The sequence below is a fragment of the Corythoichthys intestinalis genome, chromosome 3 (assembly GCF_030265065.1).
Source record: "Corythoichthys intestinalis isolate RoL2023-P3 chromosome 3, ASM3026506v1, whole genome shotgun sequence".
Taxonomy (NCBI): Eukaryota; Metazoa; Chordata; class Actinopteri; order Syngnathiformes; family Syngnathidae; genus Corythoichthys; species Corythoichthys intestinalis.
In genome coordinates this window covers 33,509,595-33,533,808 of record NC_080397.1, presented here as the reverse complement: position 1 = coordinate 33,533,808, position 24,214 = coordinate 33,509,595, and the positions used below count along the sequence as shown (strand labels likewise).

Sequence of the window (24,214 nt, the reverse complement as noted above, 5' to 3'; positions counted from 1 at the left end):
TGCAGCGATTGATTTTCAACGCACCCAGGAAAACAAAAGTTGGACTTTGAAGTGATGAAGGCAGCCAGATCTATTCGCATGGGACAGAGCTTGTGTGAAATGTGGAGCGGTACAGAGATCGTGAGTTTTTAACCCTGAAAAATAACCCACTACAATGGTGGAAAGGGCAGCATATTGTTTCCACGAAACGCAGTCTACTTAAACATGAACATGTGGATTAGTTGATCTTCCTCATGAAAAATCTGCCCTTCAAAAAGATATGGATAGTGAAGAGGAATAAAAAATGAGGAAGCACAGACATAAGTGAATGACTTTGCTGTGTATAAGGTTATAAGTAATGTCTAAAATGCCATTTTTTTATTCCCCCAATTATGCCAGTCGTAAAGCATAATTTATTATTTATTTATGATAACACTAGCAGGTTTAATTCTTTTCTAGAGCTGCTGCATATAATTAATATTTTTCGTTTGTAAGATGTTTACGTTGAAAGTTTGCACTTAAATTACTTACCTCTTGTGTTAAAAACACCAGGAAATACAGTAATTGAATTACTGCACTTTATTGTTGTCTGTCACTGGAGTTTTATTTTATTATCAATCCCATCCAACAAAATGACGGTCATATAGTAAGCCTCATTTATTTATTTTTTTGTATTTTCATAAAAAAATAAAACAACATTGGTATGAATTTTTTTGGTTTAATTTTGCTATATTAGGAATGTGGTCTTTTTTATTTTCAAAATACTGTACAAACACACACAACAAATGTTTACAATCGTATCGTTTTCACTCTATCGAACCGTATCGTTCTTACAATGTATCGAATTGTATCGAATCGTTTGGCCTAAAAAATGTATCATTTTTTAAATCGAATCGTAACCTGTGTACCTAGATACATATCTTCATGCCAGAGATTCCCAACCCTAATTCATTTCTATGAACTCCGCTCCTCTGTTGCCATGGCAGCAGCTTTAGGAGCAGGCCCACTGTTGTCGCAGGTTGTTTGTTCTGCTCTTTTGTTTTGTTAGTGGTCTTCTAAAAGACTTAGAGGAATGTACCAGGGAGGGAATCAGACCTGCGAAACTGATGAGTCTCGCTAGAGTTTCAGCTCATTTTGACTATCATTGTCTCAAATTTTCATGAGTCTTCTTTAGTCAGTGTGTAATGCCCCTACCCCATCGAACTATACTAAGTAACACAGAGCTCTCTTCTTCCCTGCCTCCCTGCTCAGCCATGCTGCAAGCCATCCATTTTCCAACCAAGACGCTCAAGCCAAAGTGATATTTGACCCATTGAGCAAGTTACCCAGACCTCGTATGTCAGGCGTCCATCATTTGCAAACGCAGAAGAAAATGGCTTGCAACATACAGGTATACAACAGGTAACATCCACTTCCTCACTTCCACTCAAAAGTATCTAATGATACTAGAAAGGTTGGAATTTTAAGACTGTGCTTAAATTGACCAACAGAGGGTGCTAGCGCTGACAGAATACAGTACATTTAGCCTACAGTTCAGTTTATGCGCTGTAATCCTGGGTTTGACTTAATTATGTTTTCAGAGAATATAATTATACAGCCGTTATTTGTAAGTCACATTAAAGTAATAATTGTTGATGCATTTTCTCTGTCCCTGGTAATTATGATTTTAACCAATATTGTTATGCAATTTATATTCTCAATGTTCTCCTGAATTATGTTCTAATGCTCTCTAAAAGTGCAGACACCGAATGAGGATTTCCAAGGCCTTGTGCTGGGACATCATAGACACAGCTGTCACACGGTCTCATTGGGAAAGAAACGAGGACGACAACCTGGAGCCTATTGGAAAAACTGGCACAGTGAGGTAATTAGTTGTTCTTTTATATAACAGTCCATTTATGAACAGTTTATATTCTTCTGAATCAGCAAAATTACTATAAGCTGTATCATCTAAAACATTCCTAGGTATAATTTCAATGAAAAACTAAATTGTTTCTATCTCCAGACACCTTCTGAAAGAGCTGGGGGATGACAGTGGCCAAAGCAACCCAAGACCAGCCTCGTATTGCACCTGTACACTGCCTATTGGAAGAATTAGCAATACAAAGATTGACGTCAAAACCCTGAAGATGGTAATAAGAGAAAAATATGACTTCTATTCAAAATTAATTATAATACTTTCACTTGTTTGATTTTCTCTTTCTATTCAAGTTCGTAGAAATATTTAAAATGCAAAAGATATTTGGCGGAAAGCACACGGGTGGCTTGAAGTTCCGTTCTGAGACCCTCAATTAGGCCAAATTTCAAAATTCTCCAATATGCATGTTTGATACGTCATTGGAAATCTTAAAATCTTTTTTGAGCAGGAGGGCCTTTTTTGCTGAACAAAAGTTGAGCGATTTGTAGCGCATATTTAGTCAATGACATGTATACTTTTGATTACTTATTTTTAGACATTTTGTGAGAAGCTAAGCCATAGATTTCATTATGTATTGACAACTTTTTCAACGTAAATCTGGCGCTAGATCGCTGCATGTGACCGACTGCTAATAAATGAAACGGAGTGTTGGACAGCCCCCTACGGGAAGGCAGGATGCAGTGAATGGAGAATGTGTCATGTCAATACATTATCAAGTTTATGGCTAAGCTTACCTTGCAGTGCAATCACCTCTGGTCCAATATGTTTTGCCTCAGAGAGGCTTCTCTCAGTCAAAAGTTAGTGGAGATGTTTAGTGCTATCAATGGCACATTACATCCAATCTTCTCTGCATGGGATTGGTGTGAATGGAAGGCAATGAATTCAATACGATGAAATTCCCCCAAAATCTAGCGTTATTTCAGGCCATAACGGTTTTTATCAATCATATACTGTATATTACTGATGAAATATTGAATACAATAATATAACTTTCTTGCATGAGTTATAATTGTTTTAATTGATTTTTTTTAAACCCTGTACTCATTGAAATTATTGGCTGCTATTGACAGCACTAGAAGTCCAATCTGTTTTAACGGGGAGAAGCAAATGAACAAATGTTCCATTAGCCGTCTCGCACCCTTAATGGCACTGAAAATGAACATTCACAGCCAGTCTTCCTGGTTTAAATAAATTGGAGTGTTATGCAATGAGGGGTAAATACAAAAAAAAAAATACTCTAGAGTAGGCCTGAACGATATTGAAAAAAACTATCATTGCGATTTTTGGGGAGTTTGCGATATTATATTGCGATATTAAAACGAGAACATTTTCACCAAATAAATTGCATAGCTCCGTTCGGGATAGCTGCACTGTTGATGAAGAAAAACAGTTTGGTCGCGCTGCCTAGCAGGAGGGAGCGAGAGACACTATGGTGCTGTACGAGCATGAAGCAGAAAACCATGAGCTTATATTGTTTTTAAACAAAAACCCGATCCTTTTCACCTGATTCCGATGCTCTGAAAAATGGCGCAATCGGCCCTAATTTTTAAAACTCAGTTTAATCCAGGATCTGCACACTTGCTGCGTTAATGAAGTAAAACAAAAGTTTAAATGTTGAAAAAAAGAAAAACAATTGCACGTCCTGCAATGTGACTATTGCGCATGCGCACATTGCGATGGCGATGTTCAAACGATAAATTGTGCAGGCTTACCTTAGAGTGTTACTTTGGGCTGGAACCACAGTATATTTTTGTTTCTATTTTAATTTTATTATCATTGTATTTATTTATACATTTATTTATAATCATTAAAAAATACATTATTGAGCTATTTTAAAAATTGCTAATATCGTTTTTTTTTCTTCCTTTCTTTTTTCAATAAATGACTAAATTAAAAACTTTTGAATAGCTGTCCACTCGAGTGACCACCGTCCCTGACTGTCACTTATTTGGAAGTGTGTACAGCACAAGCTGCCCACAATAGCGTACCGCACTAATACTATTTTTAGACCGCAAGGCTGCGTGTCGTCACTATCGTAAACCGGAAGGGGGTCAACATAGAAGCGCATACAACCAATGCAAGTACTGCTTGTTTTCTGCCGCCAATCTTTCAAAAAAGAACATGCCGAGTAAACACTGTTGCTATGGAACTTGTACAAACGACTCTAGACTTTATGACCGTCCACATATGAAGGATGTTTTCTTCATATGTTTCCCAAAGCCAAAAAATGAGAGGGAAAAAATGTGAACAATGGATCAACTTGTGCGGACGTCCAAAATACCAGTTTAACGCCAGCTAGGTGAAGACATTCTCCTTCATATGCAGCATGGGCATAGGTTTTTCCTCAACATTGGTAGAGACGATATTACCGTAATGCAAATAATGCAAACAATCATCCAAATAAGGGACTACTTGCTTGACTTTGGTTTCTTTTTTTTTTTTTTGGAAGCTGGCCTGACCGCATAAGTTTTGACGGTTAGCAAGCTTAATGATATGCTAACTGTGATGCAGGTTGGACTGTCAGTTGCAAAATTAGTGGTGTTTCCCACACCTCCACAACATTGACGTCATTTTACATGATTTATAGTGGCTGCTGCTGGCCGAAAAAAAAACTTCTAATATCCCTCCTCTCCGAAGGGGGCGGCATGTTGTCGACATGAATGTGTCGGGGTTGTGTGAGTATGACTGTGTGTGTGTCTTTGTGGCGGGAAGGGGGGTTTCAAGTCATCAGCCAACCAAAAGTTCTTTTGAGGGGGGGGTGGACTGGCACATTAAGCAAGTGAAAAGGAATAAATGTAAGTCTGAACATAATGAAAATAATTCGCTTCATAATGGTAGGGTCTATTCTTTCATTAAGACATATAGTAAGTATGGGGTGGTGTGGCTCAGTGGTAGAGTAGTTATCCCCCAACCCAGAGGTTTGGGTTCGATTCTCCACCCTGATTAACTCGTCTAAGTATCCTTGAGCAAGACTCTGAACCCACGTTGCTCCTGGTGCTGCGTCACCAGTAGATGGATAGCGATGTAGAGTAAAGTGCTTTGAGAGCCTTGAAAGGTGGAAACGTGCTATACACAACAGTCATGTAGGCCTATTTTTCTAAAATACGGATATTTAAATAAATTAGCCATGTTTGGCCTTGGTCTTGCCATGCCTACAGGTAGGCTCTAAATTTAACAGCTTTACCTTTTCTGTTGAAAAGAAGCGGCCTTAGTAAGGGGAAGGTGTAAATAAATAAAATTAAGATTTGTTATTAACGAAAAAGTTAAACATGTTCGTTAGCTGTCACTGAGTAGCATTTGCGATCGTTACACAAAAATAGCAATATAAATTACCCCCAAGAACGGTTGTAGAGGTTTAAGACAACCAGAGGATATAAAATATAAGAAAGACAGGGCATATGGTGGTAAAGGAGAGCTTGTTGAAACAGGAGAATGTCATTGTCAGTGACGTAAGGCCATGCACACAAGAAAAAGGTATCAATAAAAAAAAGCTACCCCTGGATCAGGTCAGCACTTTTTCCCATCTTTTTCAGCCCTTGCACTCAAGCTATCTCTTTAACTAAACATTTATATGTCCTTCCGCATCTTTACCAGTGAATTTGACACCAGGGACATCATTTTCGGACAGAATTGGTAGGTTTAGCTCAGTAAACATCTCGTTTGTACACTATTTACATGCATTTGAGTTTGACCCCCCGAGCAACAGTTGCTAACGTCATGAATATTAATGAGCAAAAAGCCACTCTTAAATGTATGGCTGCCTTCACTAGAGGGGAAAATTGTGTACGGTAAATATTTAGTTTGAGAACCCTGATGAGTGTGTCCTATGAATTTGATTGTCTACCTCTCATTTTCCAAGGTATAAAATCTTTAGGAAAGCAAAATATGCAACACATTTGCAATGAAATTGTGTTTTTCCTGTCCTGAGTCAGCAGCACACCCTGCGTACCCCACTTTGGTGCTCAAAGGGCTCGTACACACGGGTGTGAAGTCTGTGACACGAGGGAAGTCATTAGTCTTCATTAGCAACTTCCAGCAGTTTCTTATGAAGTGCCGCCAAGTTGTCATTTGCCCAACTGAGATGTGGGCTTTGTTTTCTTATGTGGGCGGCCAAATGTGAGCGTAGCCCTCCCCTGCTTGTGATATTGGAGCACTTACTGATACTTACTTTTTAGTCATGTTTGAACTTTTGAGGAAATGAACCCGATTGTCTGTCAATTGCAATAAGGGACACCCAAAGTGTCCTTCATGATATTTTCACTCTGGCTTTTTCCAAAATGGCGTCGCATGCAACCACAAGGCTCGAATCTGAACAAACCCCTCAAAGTGGCCACTTAGGCATCAAAAGGGCATGCTGCATCGCTAATGTGAGCAAAAGGTGTGAGATTTCTCGTCAGTCCACTCCGGGGGCTCTTTATTGGGCCGCTAGAGAGCCGTCTGATCCTTGGTGCGGGCTGTATATTGGCAGCTGTTAACAGCGGAACACTGGGGGATCTGTGCAGTTAAAACAAATGGCAAAAAGAATCACACCAGATAGATGGAACGTCAGCAGCCACAGAGATAAGTGAGGAGTTTCTCTTCAACTTGGGCCTTCTACAGGTGACAATGTCTGGCTTGCAATCATGCATACCTGTCAACCCGAGGCCGTTGGCAATCTTACAAATAGAGACGTATGCCCTTACAAATTGGTGACTAATCTTACAACCAAAGATGTCCCGATCGATCGGCGTCATTTTCAAAGTATCAGAATCGGCAAAACAATATCGGACATTCCTTTTTTTAATTTAAAAAATTTTTTAAAATCGTTTTCTAATTATATTTAACGTTACAGACAAAATGTCTTACACACATCCAGAGTAGTTTTGGTCTAAAGTAGGGCTATCAAATTTATTGCGTTAATGGCGGTAAATACTTTTTTAAAATTAATCACGTTAAATAATCAACGCATGCGCTGCACGACCCAGTCACGCATTGTCGCGTTCAATCTATAAATACGCCGTTTTACCTATAGATAGCGCTAAAAGGCAGCGTATAATGAGTAGAGAGAATTTTGACAGCCTTTGGAGCCATTTTTTATGTGGCTAAAGCCTTACAATACCTCTCTCAGCAATTAAAAATAACATGGGAGACAATGTGGGGAAGAAAGGTAGTAGTTGATCATTTTCTTAACACCCTATGTTCTTTCCCAACCCAGAGAAGATATATCAATTGGTGCCCCTACGCACAGTCATGGTTGCACTTCCCATCATGCATTTGGGCAGAAGTTAAATGGGTGCAGTATCATTTACTGAAAGCTCAACCAATACACTAGATGGCAATATTTAGTCACAATATACAAAGTCACATTTATCCTTTAAGAATTACAAGTCTTTCTATCTGTGGATCCCTCTCACCGAAAGAATGTCAATGTAAATGCCATCTTGAGGATTTATTGTCATAATGAACAAATACAGTACTTATGTACTGTATGTTGAATGTATATATTCGTCCGAGTTTTATTCATTTTTTGTCTTAATGCAATGCCAAAATGTATATGATCGGGAAAAATTATCGGTAATGATTGTAATTGAATCGGGAGCAAAAAAAAAAGCAATCGGATCGGGAAATATCGGGATCTGCAGATACTCAAACCAAAACAATCGGGATCGGATCGGGAACAAAAAAACATGATCGGAACAACACAACTTACAACGCAATCTATATAGCGTGCAATATGAAACAAAAATGAAACTCAGTTTTTAAAATAATATGAATTTATTGGTAATATTGTAACATATAACCTGGTGCAATCAAAGCTACATCATGATTACTAAATTTTAACAGTGACTTTTGTTATAATTATATGTAGCACTTTTAGCAATTTCTATCATGTCTTAATGGCTGCACTTCATGGCACTTCAGCTCGCAATTCAGTTTGACTTGAAGGTAGTTCGTTAGTGTGTCCGTTTATAAATTAAAAAGGTCAATTGATGAAATTAACTTACCGATGCAATCTTTGAGTCAGGGAACATTTCTTTTGCTAATTCTGAGAAGTGATCTGCAATACTTGCAGGCAAATTGTGTTCGGCAACAAATTGGCAGAATGAAATATCTGCTTTTGTCTTTATGAACAGTGTTGTTAATCTTACTTTTAAAAAGTAATAAATTAGTTACAAATTACTTCTCCCAAAAAGTAATTGAGTTAGTAACTCTGTTACCTGAAGGTAAAAGTAATTAGTTCCTTGGCAAAGTAACTGGTGTTACCTTTCATGTTTTTTTTTTCCATTTAAAACCAAAAAAACAAAAGAAAACATCGTAACCTTTGCTATGTTTGGAAATCGTTCAATGTTGTGAATCATCTGTTAAAGTTGTTAAAATTGCTACCGTTTTTGCATTAGTTCCCTTCTGTCTCCTTTCGACGTGAACATTTTAAAACTGTTTCATCATTTAAAGATAGATTCAAGTCAAGATTTTGCCGATTTAGCAGTATTTTAGATAAAAAGTTACTTAAGTTCGCCAGGAAGGTTCACTACAACAGAGCCTTTCTGAGAAGTCTACTGCTTCAAAATGGCAGCTGTTTATTAACGCCGCCGTCTGTCATTTCGCATGTAGTTCTATAAGCATTTGATATCTAGGCGTAGATTGTAGGCTGTCGGCTACAGTCAGGGAATATTGGAGCCACCTAGCCTAGCATCGCGCTTGCTACAGCGTCACAACACTCTTCTCTCACAGTGTCTTTGACTTTTCTCGCGTCATTCAACCAACGTAGTAACGCATCTAACGCACATCGTCTCGTTGTTGAAACAGTGACAAAATCCGAATGGAGAAAAAAAAACGTAATGGACGAAAATCGTACAGATTTTAAACGTACGGCGTACACATTTAAATATCAGTGCTCACTTGTACAAATTACGCCGAAACCGTACAACTTGACAGGTATGAATAATGCCACGATGAGGCCTTCACAATCCTATCTGTTTACTGTAGTACAGTATGTAAAGCAATAACACCATGTAACACATATTTTGTTCCCAGATTGCAAGTGGTATTTCCTCATTTGTTCTTTTTTTGTGTTTTGTTGTTTTTTGTTTGTTGGTTTGTGGTCACGACTTTGAAATTGTATTCTCCCCTTTACTTTACTGTTGTACTTTCTAATACTTTTATATATATATCCGTACATTTTACTCCTCATTTTAGAGACTTAGAATGACCTGAATCACGAATCACTAACCCTAACCCTTAACATAATAATTTTCTGCACAACCAGGATATAAAATTGGAAATTTTGAATATAGCTTCTAATTTTAGCAAAACCAAACTTTGACCTTTTTTTTCCTGTCACACGGTGTAATCACTGTTAAAATGAAAGTCTAAATTAGAAAAGTCTGATATGATGAAACTTGCACAGTACAGTAAACATGAATTACTGTACAACAATGTTTGTTTTTTGTTGTTGTTTTTACACTAGGCAAATAGCATCACGAAAAAAGAATTCATAGAGTATAACACTGGGCAACAATTAAATAAAAGAAACTCAGTTATTTTATGGTTGATAGCTGTTTTATGTAATTCTTGGGTACGGAATCCAAAACTGATCGTTTTTTTTTTTTTTGTCTCAGGTCAATTTTTTTCTCTGCCTTTTACCTATTTACACAATAAGCCAACCAAAAATTCATAAACACTGCACTCATGTGGGTTCCTTTCATATTTCACGGCAGCTTATTTTCCAGAATATAAAAAAACACCGTCTATGAACGAGTTTATTTTCACATATAAACCGCACCTGTCAATGTACTGCGTTTGTCTTGTTCTTATCGATTAACATTGTAATTATTATAATAATAATAGTTATGCTGTAACAAAATAGGTTTGAGGTCATTTAACACAAGCAGAATTCATTCATATGGCACACTGAATTATAAGATGCACTGTCAATTTGAGGGAAAAATAAAGAATACAATGTATACATAAGGCATGCTGTCAATCTTGGGGGGAAAAAATAAAGGATGCTAAGTTTGCCTTATAAAAACAATACGGTATGTCATTATTTTGAAACTTTTATCAAATAAGCTATTCTGGTAATTCATTGACTGTCATTGACAACGATAGACGTCCAATTCATTTAGACTTGGAGGAGTGACTGAATGTTCAGTTATTGCGCTTTTTATTGCACACTAGCACTGTTTTGTCCGTTTTAACGGACCAGAGGTCTTTTTCTCAGATAGTCCGCTTCGTTTTGTAAATGTGAATACACATTCGAACTCTAGTTTGGACCAAACAAATCAACTCTGGTCCGCTCAAAAATCATGGGTCTCGGTCTGCTTTAAGCGTCACCTTCTTTGCTTGTGAATGCAACTGGATCAGGGTGTGCTTATTTAATTTCTATTCAATTTATTCACACACACCGTTCATATTTAAAAAGTGTACATAATATCATTGCTGAGCCAAGATTTTGTGTGCGCCAGGTCTCCTTAAGAAGCTACTAAAAGCTTATAGTCAGGAGCCTGCGTACATCAAGACAATCATAAGAAAAAATATCAGATGAGCAGAAGGATGAGTTGTAGAAAATGCTAATGAACAACAACAAACTGTATAATGTACATACACCACCAATTGTGCAAGTTCTCTTACTTGAAAAGATTAGAGAGGCCTGTCATTGTCAACATGGGTAAACCTCAACCATGAGAGACAGAATGTGGAAAAAAAAGAAAGAAAGAGAAAATAACATTGTTTGATTTTTAAAGAATTTATTTCCAAATTAGAGTGGAAAATAAGTATTTGGTCACCTACAAACAAGCAAGATTTCTGGCTGTCAAAGAGGTCTAACTTCTAACGAGGTCTAACGAGGCGCCACTCGTTACCTGTATTAATGGCACCTGTTTTAACTCATTATCGGTATAAAAGACACCTGTCCACTACCTCAATCAGTCAGACTCCAAACTCCACTATGGCCAAGACCAAAGAGCTGCCAAAGGACACCAGAGACAAAATTGTACACCTGCACCAGGCTGGGAAGGCTGAATCTGCAAAAGGTAAAACGCTTGGTGTAAAGAAATCAACTGTGGGAGCAATTGTTAGAAAATGTTATACAAGACAACTGATAATCTCTCTCGATCTGGGGCTCCATGCAAAATATCACCCCGTGGCGTCAAAATGATAACAAGAACGGTGAGCAAAACCACAGAACCACACGGGGCGACCTAGTGAATGACCTACAGAGAGCTGGGACCACAGTAACAAAGGCTACTATCAGTAACACAATGCACTGCCAGGGACTCAAATCCTGCATTGCCAGACGTGTCCCCTTGCTGAAGAAAGTACACGTCCAGGCCCGTCTGCGGTTCTAGAGAGCATTAGGATGATCCAGAAGAGGACTGGAAGAATGTGTTGTGGTCAGATGAAACCAAAATAGATCTTTTTGGTAGAAACACAGGTTCTCATGTTTGGAGGAGAAAGAATACTGAATTGCATCCGAAGAACACCATAACCACTGTGAAGCATGGGGGTGGAAACATCATGCTTTGGGGCTGTTTTTCTGCAAAGGGACTAGGACGACTGATATGTGTCAAGGAAAGAATGAATGGGGCCATGTATCGAGAGATTTTGAGTGAAAATCTCCTTCCATCAGCAAGGGCATTGAAGATGAGACGTGGCTGGGTCTTTCAGCATGACAATGATCCCAAACACACAGCCAGGGCAACAAAGGAGTGGCTTCGTAAGGTCCTGGAGTGGCCTAGCCAGTCTCCAGATCTCAACCCCATAGAAATTCTGTGGAGGGAGTTGAAAGTCCGTGTTGCCCAACAACAGCCCCAAAACATGCTGCTCTAGAGGAGATCTGCATGGAGGAATGGGGCAAAATACCAGCAACAGTGTGTGAAAAGCTTGTGAAGAGTTACAGAAAACACGTGGCCTCCGTTATTGCCAACAAAGGGTACATAACAAAGTATCGAGATGAACTTTTGGTATTGACCAAATACTTATTTTCCACCATGATTTGCAAATAAATTCTTTAAAAATCAAACAATGTGATTTTTTTTTTTTTTTTCCATATTCTGTCTCCCATGGTTGAGGTTTACCCATGTTGACAATTACAGGCCTTTTTAATATTTTCAAGTGGGAGAACTTGCACAATTAGTGGTTGACTAAATACCTATTTGCCCCACTGTACACACACACACAGAGACACACACAAAAGCAAAAAAAAATTAAATAAAAATACTTCCCTTGAAGAGAATTTATAACTTAAGTATGTCAGAGTTTTAGCATCGTTTTAAAGGTGGAGATGGATTTCAACACTTTTAGATTTTCATCAAGCTCATTCCAAATCTGAGGGCCTCTAGTTGCAATGCTCAGGCTGGTGCTAACAAGTCTTCTCTTTTTTTCCACTGATGTGGTCTTTGTTCCTGGTGCTATGAGTATGGAGAGGAGTCCAGACTGGAATGAGCTCAGACAGTCTGCTATCCATATCATTTTCAATTTGAAACATTATGCATGCATTATGAAATGTGTTCATCTCATTAAGTATACTACATTACGTGCAGCTGCTGAGATGCTCAACGCTCCCTCCCCTTCCAGGAGCGAGGTATTTCCTCTTCTAAAATTTGTCCAATCAGTGAGTGCGCCTTTTGTCCACGTGATGCTACATGGATAGTCCGGTTGGCGCAGTGTGAATTCTGAGGTCAGGTGCTGTTGCGAGGTAGCTCTCCAACTGGACCCTTGTTCTCTTAGTCTAATGCAGTACTTCTCAAATAGTGCTCAAATAGGGGTCACAGATCCATGCCCGGGGTGGCGCATGTGACCTCGAGGAAACATACTTTTTTGCTGTACTAGAATAAAGTGTACTTGCACACCCACTCAGTGGGTGGTGGTGGTGCTCTCATTTTCAGAGGGTGCAGTATTATTGAACCAAACAAGAGCACACAGCAAAGAGCGATGGAGATATGAAGAGCTAGACGAGGATATATGACGAAATGTATGTAGCTTTTGGCTTTGACTTTTAATATAGTAGCAGATGAGGAAAGACCTTTCTCTTTACTGTGTCTAAAAATGTTTGCAGTGGACAGCCGGAAGCAAGATCAATTAAGATGTCACCTAAAGATATTAGGCCCAATCGCATTGATAAGCCGCTTGATTGTTTTTCTGCCAAAATGTGCCAAATATTGCTAACAATCGTCCCACATTGTCAGTGTTACATCAGTAAACCACCGAGAACTGTTAGCATGCTCTGTGCAAAATAACCCCACGCCAGTGGTGTTACCAGGATGCCAGGTGTAGGTGGGTATTAGTCTTAATGGGGGGGCGTTGGGCTACTGCACCTTAAAACATGTTTTGTTTTCTCCTTGAGATAACTGTTGTTGTGATTTGGTCTAAACAAATAAAAGTCAATTTGATTTTATTTGACTTAGAACACATCCATAACTGAACAGTATGGATATGCAGGTGACAATGTTTTCTTTAGGTAACCTATTGTGGTTCTTCGGTTTTATTATTATTATAATGGTTATTTTTTGTTCCGCAGCCCCTTTGAGCTCAATTTGACCCCCTTAGAATGCTTCAAAATGCACCAAAATCGGCAGGCAGGTCAAGACAGGTGCAATCTTTGATACCGTGTAAAGACAAATTCCAAATATAGTATGTGGCGCACCCTAGCAGTCATTCTTTGTCCCGCCGACACTTTGAGCCCTAATTTGACCCCCTCAGAATGCTTCAAAACTCACCAAACTCAACAGACAGGTGAACACTGGTGAAAACTTTGATAAATTGTAAAAAAATATAAATAAAAAAAAAATAATAATAAAATAAATAAATAAAAATATGCGTAAATGTGTGTAGCGCCCTCTAGTTACAGAACCAACATTTCTTTTCTTTTTTTTTTTTTTTTAAAGGTGAAAGAGGAGGTAACAAGCCAAAGGTTAAAACTTCGAACACATCAGTACTATATGAATGGGATACCATACGCAGTGACCAGACTGCCGTTAGTACTACATCCAGTTTTCTTTGGGTGGGCAGAGCGTATCCGTGGGTGGGCACTGTCACCCCCCACCCCACACACGCCCCCACCCCCGGTAACGCCTCTGCCACACACCATAGCAAAGAAGTTGATACTGCCTGCAACAAAAATAAAAACTGTCCCCCTGTCCAATGACTTTGTCGTTTTTGTTCTTTTTTTTTTTCGGTCAAATTTTTAGGCAGATGGTTTTCGTAAGTTAATGTTGTTAATCAATTTGAATTTATTACTATTGATTGATCTTATTCAATTGTATTTTTCAGTATAAATGTTCAAAAAATTTGCCTTGAGTGTATTTTTAGTTTGGATGTGACTTTTTTTTTTTTTGTAATTCAGGCAAATTGATGCACTTTAAGTTTTTCCTGTTACAAACAAAACAACGTTAATAAAGTTATACTTTATTCTAAGTTGATCTATTTTACTTTTTATCCTTTAATATAAAAAGGACAGGGCATCTGGTTCGGATGCCACCTGGATGCCTCCCTGAAGAGGTGTTCCGGGCATGTCCCACCGGCGGGAGGCCCCGAGGTCGACCCAGGACACGCTGGAGAGACTATGTCGCTCGGCTGGCCTGGGAACGCTTTGGAATCCCGCCGGAGGAGCTGGCTGAAGTGGCTGGGGAGAGGGAAGTCTGGGCTTCCCTGCTAAAGCTGCTGCCCCCGCGACCCGACCCCGGAATAAGCGGAAGATAATGGATGGATGGATGGATAAAAAGGACACAATGTTATGCAGAGGTGTACTTACAATAATAATATTAGAGACAAATGATACTATTTACAGTGGTGGAACAGAGTTGGGGGGCGCGAAACTTTTACGTCTTCCTGTGGGTGGTGGGGAGGGGGGGGGGGTGGCGTAATAGAAATAATTGAGAAGCACTGGTCTAATGTGAAAGTGCCCCTAACTAATGTTTCAGTGCCATTGACAGCACTAGACGTCCAATCCATTTTGACTGGGAGAGCATTCCAAGCCAAAATGGACTGGACGTCTAGCGGCATCAATGGCAGCCAGTGAGTTAAGTATTGTGTTATTTATTCATTTAATATGCAACAATGTATAGTTAAAAAACTTGACCTGACAGGGAAACACTGAGATCAGTTTTGGAATCCGCACCCACAGATTGGTTAAAAACAGACCTAAAGAATAGTAGTAAGACAAAAACAAAACAACACATCAACAACTTCAAATGCCTTGGAGAAGTGAAGTGGCTTGTCAGTGTGATCCCCTCAGGCCTTGGGCAAGTGTGAGGCTCAGTAAATAAACAACAATTATTAGACGTTAAACGGTGTCAAGAGGTGTGTCGATGAATTAAGGCGAAAGTCTATTTAACTCCAATGACAGTCTAACCCCTCAACCAATGACCTCTGACTCATTTCAAGAGGGTGCCTATGAAGCCTTGTGCTAAGTGCTAAATGCTAAGTGAGTAGAGCCACACGGAACCTGTGATTAATAACTCCTTGACAACAACTGGTTTCACATAAGGTGGATAAAAACACAGCTCTTGTTCAAGGCCATTGTTGTGCCACCTTGGCAAGCGAGCGTATGTAACTGTGGAAGTATACATTTAACTTGGTTGTAAAATAATTGCACAAATCTTTAAGTGCAACGTTACAAGCCGCGCGTTATTTTCCTTTTCATTGCTTATCGACTCAGGAGTGCCAAACGAGGCCATCAATATTTTCACAGGGATTTTTTATGCTGCCTGAAACTGCTGATTGCACAGTGTCTTCTAAAGTGAACCCATTTCAAGTGCATTAACTATGTCTCTCTCCATACAGTTACTGAAGCAGCTTTTATGTTGAGGTGTTAGAAGGCTCTGTATGTATGCAGCACGGGGGAAACAATGAAAAAGGTTAAAGGAAGTGGTGTGATTGTCCAAGAAAAAAAAGGAAAATCACTTCAATTCAAATTTGGATGTCAGTAGGAAGAAACTATGCTAATATCTATGGGGTGTTTCTTTGTGTTAACAACCTATGACGTATGGCACTCACGGGTGCATCTGACTGCATGTGGACCACCAGGTTGTTTGACCTTTTCATGCACGAAATTTTCCTTGAACATTTCATTCTTACAGAACAAAGGTGTCAAACTTGCAGCCTAGTGGTCCATTGCAGCCCACAGGACAATATTTTGCGGCCCCTATTTGGCATCCAATTGTGGGATTAGTGTTGCTCGCACGTATTCATTGATGGGCAATTTAAAAATAATATATTCATATTAGGGCTGTCCAAATTATCGCGTTAACGGGCGGTAATTAATTTTTAAAATGAATGACGTTAAAGAGCATACGACAGGAGAAAAAAAGTCATAAATAGGATTATTATGTGAATTAGAATCATATTTTGAGACGATTCGACTATATACAATTTAGCAAAGCACAGATAACGAGAAATTAGTCTTTTAATCTACCGGTTAGCCACGCCTACCATTATATGGCTCTAGCGTCCCCAACAGGCGGATCACATCAGCGGGAGACTGAGCTCATCAGTTTTACTATTCAGCCCATAGAGGGGGAATTATTCAGAACGAGGAAAACGCGACGAAGAGAGTCGTAAAATGTCATTGTTCGTCTCTCTACTCCAATATTTTTACAGGATATTCTTGTTATCCAAGTATTTTCCCCCAATAGCTAAATAAATGGCTTGAGAAGGAGCAATCAGCCCGTCGAGGGGCAACTATTCACAATGAGGAAAACGCGACGAAGAGAGCTTCAAAATGTCACTGTTTCTGTCTCTTTACTTCAATATTTTTACAGGATATTCTTTTTATCCAAGTATTTTCCCCAATTGCTAAATAAATGGCATGGCCATGAAAATTAACAGTCTTGTGCTAAATGGGATATGAAATGATAAAAATGCACTTATTCAGGACAACGTGGCAAAATTACTCCATAATGGTCAAAACTGTCGACTTCACCTTTACTGTCGCACCTCCCGAACGATATTTTATGACATCTAAATCGGACATATGTCATTTACCTTACCCGGCTTCGGAGAATGTAAACAAACCAAGAGGCGTGACAGCTAGCCGACATGCTAACCCGAACCGAGTGATGTTTCAAAGTCTTCGAAGCGGAAAATCACACATAACTAGCCCGGATTATTTGACATGACGATTGGGTTGTCGATTGTCTTCGCGGATCGGCAAACCGCCCAGCGGAGAGCAATTTACAGCTTGTTCCCCTGAGGAGGGCGGCTGCAGTTGTTGTGCAGCTAACGTGCAGCTAATGTGCATGAGGAGAGCTTTTTACATGCCTATCAATGATCAAACGTAGTCCTTTATTTAAAGAAAGTTTGTAGTGTTTTCTTTGTAATCGCTCCAATGGTCCCACAGTAGTAGGGCTTGTTTTATATGTATATATATGTATATATATATATATATATATATATATATATATATATATATATATATATATATATATATATATATATATATATATATATATATATATATATTAGGGCTGTCAAAATTATCGCGTTAACGGGCGTTAATTAATTTTTTAAATTAATCACGTTAAAATATTTGACGCAATTAACGCACTAGGCCCGCTCAGACAGATTTAAATGTCTGTACAGTGAAAGGCCAACTTGTTAATTGAGTTTTATGGAGTTTTTCCGCCCTCTGCTGGCGCTTGGGTGTGACTTGCATATGTTATGTGGCGTAATGTCGCCCTCTGCTGGCGATTCAGTGCAGCTGATTATTTGGGTTTCGGCGCGCTTTTCTGACGTGACTATATGTCGACGCGAACTCACACTAATAGACAGTGCTATTCAGACCAGCTAACGTCCGCATCCAGTATTCAGTGGCAGTTCTCATAGCCCCATCACACTGTTTGTGTCTAATACATGCATCGCTTGTGAGTTATATTCCTCCTTTGTTTATATTCATGAGCATTAGATAGTTATTGATGATGTGTATTTGAATTTGTACACATATATGGTGAAATGCAGTTACATTGTTAGATGCTTGTGAGCTAATTGGCTAGTGCTACTGCTCAAATGGACACGTGTGTGTACATTTTATGTTATTTTGTGATTTATGCAAGTTATTGACACATTGCCTTGTTATTTTCAGTTTTACAAAAATACAAGAAACGTGTTCCTGTCAAAAAGAGATGACTTCAGTAAAGCCCATGCAACTTTGCCACACCGTCTGATTTCTTTTTGGAACTTATGTTCGCTATCTGTCAATTTGTGTACTCGCACACATTGAGGACAGAATAGGGCTACTAGTTTATTTTTTGATTGAAAATTTTACAAATTTTATTAAAACGAAAACATTAAGAGGCGTTTTAATATAACATTTCTATAACTTGTACTAATATTCATCTTTTAAGGACTACAAGTCTTTTTATCCATGGATCACTTTAACAGAATGTTAATAATGTTAATGCCATCTTGTTGATTTATTGTTATAATAAACAAATATAGTCCTTATGTACCGTATGTTGAATGTATATATCCATCTTGTCTTATCTTTCCATTCCAACAATAATTTACAGAAAAATATGGCATATTTTATAGATGGTTTGAATTGCGATTAATTGCGATTAATTACGATTAATTAATTTTTAAGCTGTAATTAACTCGATTAAAAATTTTAATCGTTTGACAGCCCTAATATATATATATATATATATATATATATATATATATATATATATATATATATATATATATATATATATATATATATATATATATATATATATAAATATATATATATATATATGTAATAAGTCGCACCGGAGTATAAGTCGCATTTTTGGGGGAAATTTACTTGATAAAATCCAACACATAGAACAGATATGTCATCTTAAAAGGCAATTTAAAAAACAAATACAATAGAGGACAACATGCTGAATAAGTATAATAATAATAAGAATAATAGTATGATAATGTTACATGATGCATCAACAACGAAATGCGAACGTGGCCGGTATGTTAACGTAACATAGATATTAAGAGTTATTCAGATAACTATAGCATAAAGAACATGCTAACAATTTTGCCAAACCATCAATGTCACTCCAAAACACCAAAATAACATATGAAATGATATAATAATTAGAGCTGGGAATTTTTGGGCACCTAACGATTCGATTACGATTACGATTCAGAGGCTTCGATTCGATTATAAAACGATTATTAATGCACCCCCCTCCTTTTTTTTCCCTTTTTTTTTTTTTTAATGTTTTGTACATTAGTTCCAAAATTGTTCAAAAATCCTTTCAGGCTAAACCAAACTACTATTTCAGTATCAAGTTAACATATAACAGTAAACAAATAAACAAAAATAATAGTAAATAAAAAACTCCAGTCCCCATTCAGTATCAGCAGCTTTAAACTACATTCACTTAATTTAATGTTGTGAATCAACTGTTACAGTTGTCAAAATTGCTCCCGTTATTCCATAATTTCCCTTCTGTCTACTTTTGTCAAAGTTTTAACACTATTTCATCATTTAAAGATAGATTCAAGACAAGATTCTGCCGATTTAGGTGTATTTTAGATAAAAAGTTAATTAGGGTCGCTACAACAGTCTTCTAGAGAGGTCTACTTCTTTAAGATGGCGGGTGTTCTGTCATTTCGCATCTCTGTTCAATAATACATGTTCTAACACCGAAGTCGTCTGTCATTTTGCATCTAGTTCTACATATATATGATATCTACTGTAGCCGTATGTTTGTAGCAACTAGCAACTGGCCGTTGTTTGTAGCGGCTGTCGGCCGCAGTCAGGTATGATTGTTTTTTTATCTAGCGGCATGAGTTGAACATGATATTTACTCTTCGTCCGTTCCTCATTGCGTCCCAAAGACCGCGCTGACTGAGTTTTACTTCCGCTTTACCTGGTATAATTCAATAATCGGAATTTGGATATTTGTGAATCGTTCTCGAATCTTCCACGGCCGAATCGCGAATAATCTAAGAATCGGAAATTTCGCACGCCTCTAATCATAATGTGTTAATAATTTCACACATACTGTAAGTCGCTCCTGAGTATAAGTCACACCCCCAGCCAAACTATGAAAAAAACTGCGACTTATAGTCCCAAAAATACAGTAAGTCATTTTGAATAAAATGATCTCTTTTGGGGTGAAAATCTAATCGAATTTTAATGAATAAATACACGTTTGAAAAAGGCCATTAAAAAAAGCGATAAATAATTGTAAATACAAAAAGATTGTTTTTGGGGGGGGGGGGGGGAGCGTTTAAAAAATTTAAACAAATTGTGATAAATTTTAAAATATGAAGAATAAAAACAAATTCAAATGTATTCAATGTGTATTTTGCTTTGGGAACTTATTGTGTTCTGTTTCATAAATCTTTTTTGAGCTTCACAAAGCTTAACTCATTAGCTGCCATTTACAGCAACAGACTTCCAATCCATTATAATTGGGAGGAGAATTGTTCGATCGCTTCCAGCCCTTCCCAGTTGAAATGGATTGGACGTCTATTGCTGTCTATAGGTGTTTTCATTATCAATTTCCCTCTTTTACTAAGTCCTGCATTACATACTCGGTGTCCTCGGATAGCTGTGAATGAGTTTAGCTAATGATAACTTGTGAATAAATGTCCACTGAAATGAAAATGACAACAAATGTCCCTGAAAGTGTTATTGTTCGTCCCTCTTGTCCCGTTCAGAACTGACATTGGGCTTGTGGTGCCAACTGGTTGTTAATTACCAGCCTATACATGGGCTTTCACTACATGCAGAAACTAACCCCTCTCAGGGAAACTAGCCTAATGAGATTAGCTGTCAGGGTGCGGGCCTGTCTAGACAGCCCCAATACACACAAAACCACCGGTAGCTGTGCTGCAGGCACGAGAGAATGCCCTGAGGTAAAACGTACCTGTGGAAGGAGTATAGCAATGTTATCATCACACCATTATGGGTTTACACTGACTTTCCCGCCCAGAGTGTTGTGTCCTGGGTCATTTCATTAACTCATTAACTCATTCAATTGCCAGCCTAGCTATACAGTGTATCACAAAAGTGAGTTGCCATTTCTGTCAAGTTGTACGGTTTCGATGTAATTTGTACAAGTGAGCACTGATTTTTTAAATGTGTACGCCGTACGTTCAAAATCTGTACATTTTTCGTGCATTACGTTTTTTTTTTCCACCGTTCGGATTTTTGTCACCGGCAACGAGACAATGTGCATTATGTGTTACTACGTTGGTTGAATGACGCGAGAAAAGTCAGAGACGGAGAGAGAAGAGCGGGAGTGGGAGTTGTGACGCTGTCGCAAACGCAATGCTAGGCTAGGTGGCGCCAATATTTCCTGACTGTAGCCGACAGCCTACAATCTACGCCTCGATATCACATGCATGTAGAACTACATGCGAAAAGACAGACTTGGCGGTGTTAGTAAACAGCCGCTATTTTAAAGCAGTTGACTTCTCAAAAAGGCTCTGTTGTAGTGAACCTTCCTAGCGAACCTAAGTCACCTTTTAGCTATAATACTCCTAAATCGGCAAAATCTTGACTTGAATCTATCTTTAAATGATGAATCAGTTTTAAAACTTTCACATGTCGAAAGTAGACAGAAGGGAACTAATGCAAAAACGGGAGCAATTTTAACAACTTTAACAGTTGATTCAAAACATTCAAAACATAGCAAAGGTTACTATGTTTTTTTTTTTTTTTTTTTTTAATTTAAAAAAAAAACATGAAAGGTAACACCAGTTACCTGCAGTGAAGTCTGCAGAATGAAAAGTGACAAAAGCGGAGATTTTATTCTGCCAATTTGTTGCCGAACACAATTTGCCCGCAACTATTGCTGATCACTTCTCAGAATTAGCAAAAGAAATGTTCCCTGACTCAAAGATTGCATCGGTAAGTTGATTTTATCAATTGACCTTTTCAATTTATAATTGGACACACTAACAAACTACCTTCAAGTCAAACTGAATTGCGAGCTGAAGTGCAGCCATCAAAAGACATGGTAGTAATTGTCAAAAGTGCTATATACAATTATAACAAAAAGTCACTGTTAAATTTTAGTAATCATGATGTAGCTGAAGATATTGTTCTTTGATTGCACCACGTTATATGTTACAATGTTACCTATAAATTAATATTATTTTAAAAATTGAGGTTTATTTTTGTGTTATATTGCACGCTATATACAACGTTGTAAGATGAGTCACCAATTTGTAAGGGCATATGTCACTATTTGTAAGATTGCCAACGGCCTCGGGTTGACAGGTATGCTCTGAGTACTCCCCGCGCATTTCTGCAAATATTAAGTATATCTTTTCATGGGACAACACTGACAAAATGTTACTTTGACACAATGAAAAGTAGTCTGTGTGCAGCTTATATAATAGAGTTTGTTTATTTTCCCCCCAAAATAACTCAAAATATAGCCATTGATATCTAAACCCCTGGCAACAAAAGTGAGTACACCGCATGAGAACTACGTACATCCCTAAATGTCCAAATTGAGTACTGCTCGTCATTTTCCCTCCAAAATGTCATGTGACTCGTTACAGGAGTGCTGTCAGCTTGCTGCAGAGATTGAAGAGGTTGGGGGGTGGTCATTCCCACCACCATGCTTGACCAGAGGCATGACACACTTATTTTGTACTCCTCACCTGGTCACCGCCACACATGCTTGAGACCTTCGGAACCAAACAAATTAATCTTCGTCTCATCAGACCATAGGACATGGTTCCACTAATCCATGTGCTTTGTTGACATGTCTTCAGCAAACTGTTTATGGGCTTTCTAGTGTACCGTCTTCAGAAGAGGCTTCCTCCTGGGGTGACAGCCATGCACACCAATGCATCAATCTCTGCAGCAATGCTGACAGCACTCCTGTAACGAGTCACATGACATTTTGGAGGGAAAATGACAAGCAGTACTCAATTTGGACATTTAGGGATGTACGTAGTTCCCATGCAGTGTACTCACTTTTGTTGCCAGGGGTTTAGATATTAATGGCTATATTTTGAGTTACTTTGAGGGGAAAATAAATGAACTCTATTATATAAGGTGCTCACAGACTACTTTTCATTGTGTCAAAGTATCATTTTGTCAGTGTGGTCACATGAAAAGATCTTTAAATATCTGCAGAAATGTGAGGGGTGTACTCACTTTTGTGATTCACTGTATGTGCAGTATAGTATTCAGAAATTATATGTTGTGGTGGTAGTTAGTACACGGAGTCCCCGGGTTATGACGTACCCGACTTACAGTGCTGCTCGAAAGTTTGTGAACCCCACAGCGATGGTCAGATTTTTTGTAAAAAAAACTAAAATAACCTTATTAAATGTTAAGTTATACCCAAATCCACAATACTGACATTCCAAATAATGGACTGAAACAAAAGAAATAGTTATATTGTCATTCTTTATTTAACAAAAGTGGTTGATTTAAGAAAAACTCAGATATCATGTGTGCAAAAGTATGTGAACCCCTTCAGTTAATAGGATATTGCGCCTCCTTTTGCAGAGATTACCTCAACCAAATGGTTTCTGTAGTGACTAATCAGCCTCTCACATCTACTTTGGGGGATTTTTGCCCATTCTTCCTTGCAGAACGCAGTCAGTTGAGAGAGGTTTGATGGGCGTCTGGCATGAACTGCTCGCTTCAGGTCCCGCCACAGCATTTCAATGGGATTTAGGTCAGGACTTTGACTGGGCCAGTCCAGAACACGAATCTTCTTCTTTTTCAGCCATTCCTTGGTTGTATTGCTGGAATGCTTTGGATCATTATCATGTTGCATGATCCACCTTCTGCCAAGCTTTAACTTCAAAACAGATGGCGTCAGGTTATGTTCTAGGATTTGACAATATTCCTCAGAATTCATGATTCCCTGGACTATGTGGAGTTGTCCAGGTCCTGAGGATGAAAAGCAAGCCCAGATCTTGACATTCCCACCTCCATGCTTCACTGTTGGGAGAAGGTTCTTTTGGTGGTATGCAGTGTTGACTTTTCGCCAGACATGGCGGTTTTGGTAGTGACCAAACAGTTCAATTTTGCACCTACATCAGTTGATGAAAACTCTTTTTAATTTAGTCTCGACAACACAACTGTTAAAAAAACAAAAAAAACTACTGAATTGATTGATTAGGAAATCAGGTTGAAATAATAGAACATTCCAAAATGTTGAGGGGGTTCACAAACTTTTGAGCAGCACTGTATGTGATCTCGACTTTACGAAGCTGGCTCTCGTCCGCCATTTTGTAACGGTGTCTCGTCTGTCATTTTCCGCTTTTTAAATTTTTTTAAAAAACTTTTTTAATATGACCTTTAACACATGTTTTTGGATAGTTATTTTGACATATAGGTGGTATGTAAGGGTACTTAAAGGATTAATTCCGACT

General features: G+C 38.3%; 1 long non-coding RNA gene across 2 annotated transcripts; it reads left to right on the top strand.

Moving 5' to 3' along the window:
• Window positions 1-1,274: 1,274 nt before the first annotated feature.
• Window positions 1,275-13,916, top strand: LOC130913660 (uncharacterized). Of its 2 annotated transcripts, XR_009062801.1 has the most exons (4): window positions 1,275-1,380; window positions 1,716-1,843; window positions 1,985-2,111; window positions 13,762-13,916. It is a non-coding gene; the product is annotated as an uncharacterized LOC130913660 (long non-coding RNA). The 2 variants fall into 2 exon arrangements; XR_009062800.1 differs by lacking the exon at window positions 13,762-13,916 and having other exon boundaries at window positions 1,985-3,825.
• The last annotated feature ends 10,298 nt before the right edge of the window (window positions 13,917-24,214 follow it).